The 3,756-nt window shown below is 32.5% G+C and overlaps 1 non-coding gene across 1 annotated transcript; it reads right to left on the bottom strand.

Annotated features, from left to right (window-relative positions):
- Positions 1–3,004: 3,004 nt before the first annotated feature.
- LOC134545043 (5S ribosomal RNA) lies at positions 3,005–3,123 on the bottom strand. The gene has a single exon (XR_010078220.1). It is a non-coding gene; the product is annotated as a 5S ribosomal RNA (ribosomal RNA).
- Between the last annotated feature and the right edge of the window lie 633 nt (positions 3,124–3,756).

The following is a 3,756-nucleotide window of genomic DNA, read 5'->3' as shown; positions in this document are numbered from 1 at the left end:
GTGATTATTATTGTGAGTAAATTTTGTTTACATTTTCATTGTGTGAATAATAAAACTTTTAACTGTACACACAACAAGCATTTCACTTGGATCTGATGCATTCTCAAGAGTGCAGTTTCTGTTTAGCTTTTAAAACTGGCTGCCCTTCAATTCACTCAAGGTGCAGATGCAAGTTGCTGATGAAGTATTCCACACACATGCTACATTGGAGAAATATTTTAATAAAAATTAAAACTCTTGCAGGATTTCGAATAAAAACTATCCTATTTATCCCTTCTATGTTTTGGTACTGCGAAATTGAGAGAGGTAAGTAAGTTGTGAGGTTATTTTTACTTGCTTGCATGTGAGGTTAGCAGAGCAAAAATATTTTTGAAATTGCAGATACATGGTCACTTTATTTCGTTGCAAACATTTATAAGCTCGTAATCTTATTTAAAGTCTCCATACTTAATGCGTTTGGAAAACCTTCTTTCTCTCAATTTTACAATGGAACAAAATTTTACTTGTATGTGTACATTAATTCCATCTCTAAATGATGTAGGTTTACGCACCGAGATCAGGTACATTGTAGAGAGAAAAACACACGAGTACCTGCTTATTTTGAAGTTTTAATGAGTATATTAAAAAAAAAAAAAAAAAAACGATAAAAATATAATTGAAAAAGTATATTATTCACGTATTTTTGAGGATGAGGGGAGGGGGTGTTTTTGTCCGATGGTCGTTTATCTTTAAAGAAATTTCCGTTGGACCTGTGCGTTCTTGCTCTGCCAATTCTCGAAAAATGAAATATTTTAAGTCGTCTTTTATGTGCTAACTTCATTATATTTGGCTGCATTCGTATTTTTATTAGTTTTGAAACATTCATGTCACGGAAAATAATCATAAACCAGGACAAAAACGTTTTGACTAAATGTTCTAGGTTGGTTGTAAAACATTTTCTTATTTTATTTCACATCGGAAACATCTGTTAAGTTGTAAGCTTTGTAATGAATGCGACAGTCACTTGTTCGCTGAAGTGTTTGTTTAAGAAATTAGTATTGTAAATTTGTTTATGGTCTTGTTAAATGAAATTTTAAGTGAAATCATTTGGGAAAACAGAGGCTACAGGAATTTTCAACACAACTTGATGACCGACGTTGTGACTAGTGTGGGAGTGTGTGCTCGTGTAAATATCAATTTTTCTTACTCCTCGTGCCGGTCAACAGGAAAACAGCGAGTGTGTTATCTCATCGCGGGCGTGTGATTGCGTGTGGTAAATTGTGCTAGGTTAATTACCGCAAAACTCCACTGTGTGCAAATATGTAGTGTGTCGCTGTATGCAAATATTTGGTATGTCTTTTTTTTTTTTTTTTTTTTTTTCAGGCAATACACACTTTGAATTTTACACAATTTCGATGCTGCAACCTAAGTGTATACATGCGAATAGGATTGCTTAAATGAAAAAGTAAAGTAGGAGGTAAGTGCAAATGTTTCCAGGAGGTTATGCACACACAATCTATTTTATGAATTAATAGTTATTATCTAAGAAAATGATAGAAGATTATAAATAATGTGTGCAGAATAATACAGAATTTGCATGTTACACAAAAAAAAATATATATATATATTCCAAATATTGTTAGCAAAATGCACCTAGATTAGTGAGCTGGATTTTTTTTTTTTTTTTGTATTTTTGTTCTGTTGATCCCACGTGGAGTCAAGGCTCCGGGATATAGAACATGTATGTGCAGACAATTAATATTTACATGATGCAAGTTACCAAGAAAAAAAATTTCAAAAAAAAAAAATACATAACATGTTACACAATTTAACTTTATGCAAAACATGAAGCAGCTGTTATCACAAGTCCATTCAACAAATTAACAGTTCAATTTCTCTATTATCAATCAAATTAAAGAATAGCTTCAGAGGGTAGGTAGGATATTCTAGAAGAATTTTTTTTACTGTTTTTTTTTTTAATACTGGTAAATTGTTTTAGTTATTTTCTGTGATATTAAGTTGTAAAGTTTTACTCCCAAGTAATTTAGTCCATTTTCAAATCGCCTAGTGTTATGTTCAACTATCCTCAATTTACTAGCATTTCTGGTGTTATACCTATGTGCGAATATCTAAAAAAAAAAAAAAAAAAAAAAAATAATAATTTTTTTTTTCTTCTTTTTCTTAAGAATGAATAAAAAGTTTCTAGAACGTATTCATTTATGGCAGTCAGGACTTTAAGTTTTTTGAATTTTGGTCTGCAGTTAGATGATTTTTTATCTTTTGTTATTATTCTAATAGCTCCTTTTTTTTTTTTTTCCCCCAATGTTATATGGCAGAAAGAGTAGAGCTATGGCTACTGTGACATCATGCATTGATGGGAAGGTTATTGTTGGATAACAAAAATTTAGATGATATAATTTTTATTTTTTTCCATACACAACACATTGCAGGTACAATTTTACAGGTTACAGCTGTACCACCTCTAGTATTGCTGCCGACCATCCAACAAATGAGCACACTAAACAGGCATTGATGACATTGTTATCAACGTCTTTTTGAATCTCTCATTATTATACATAACTGCCCACTGAAACAGAGAAACTTCAAAATAGGTGTGTGTGTGTGTGTTTATATATATATATATATATATATATATATATATATATATATATATATACATATATACATACATACATACATACATACATACATACATACATACATACATACATACATACATACATACATACATACATATACACTTATCTATTTATTTTTTCACTTTGAATTTTGTATGAGGTATACACATGCAAAGATTCACAGCTGCTGCTGGGTGGGTGAGTGAGTGAGTGATTGATTGATTGATTGATTGATTGATTGATTGATTGATTGATAGAGAGTGAGTGTGTGTGTGTGTGTGTGTTAGGGGGGGGGGGGGGGGAAATGTGGTGATTGTGGGGGAAAAAAAAATTTAAAATTGAAATTTTTAAAAAAAAATTTTTTTCTGTAGGGTGCAAAATAGTAGTGCCAACGGCACGTGGTGTTCCCAAGCGGTCACCCATCTAAGTACTAACCACGCTCGACGATGCTTAACTTCGGTGATCGGACGAGAACCGGTGTGTTCATCGTGATATGGCCGTTGGCAATGATATAGATGTTTTTTTTTTGCAGTTTGTATTTGCCACTCGAAATAGCTATACCAGGTGTGATTGTTACAAACAACAGGAGAAATCGTGTAATGAACACTCTTTTACTTCCCCCCCCCCCCCCCCCCCCTCCCCACACACAACACCCACCACCCTCACCATCCCAACCACCAAAGCCCTCTTCAAAATACACTCTCACACACACACACAAACCCACACTCTATAACTGATGAACATTACCATAACTTCTTAAAGCCATTAGATAATATTTAACTCAAGAAAGGTATTGTGATATGTTTAAAGAAAGAAAGGTGAAACCTTTAACTTTACCAGCAGGTATTAGTATCACTGAGGTATCTTCTAGGTTGTAGCAGCAATAGTAGTAATAATAATAAAATTAAATAAGGTAATAAAAAAGAAAAGTTATACATGTGATCAAATCATGAATGTATAAAACTGGAATGAATTTAAATTTTTTTTATTTTTCTTCATAGGCTGTTTTGAAATTGATGAGTAAGTGCCTCTTCTTTTAAATTTTTTAATGCTGAACACTGTTACATAAGAGATGAATGTTTAGAAAATTTAAAAAAAAAAAAAAGCTAGCCCAGCCCCCTCCCCCCCTCACACAAAA

Source organism: Bacillus rossius, unplaced genomic scaffold (genome assembly GCF_032445375.1).
Source record: "Bacillus rossius redtenbacheri isolate Brsri unplaced genomic scaffold, Brsri_v3 Brsri_v3_scf54, whole genome shotgun sequence".
Taxonomy (NCBI): Eukaryota; Metazoa; Arthropoda; class Insecta; order Phasmatodea; family Bacillidae; genus Bacillus; species Bacillus rossius.
Note: the sequence above shows the minus strand (reverse complement) of the source record. Positions and strands in the feature narration are given on the sequence as shown.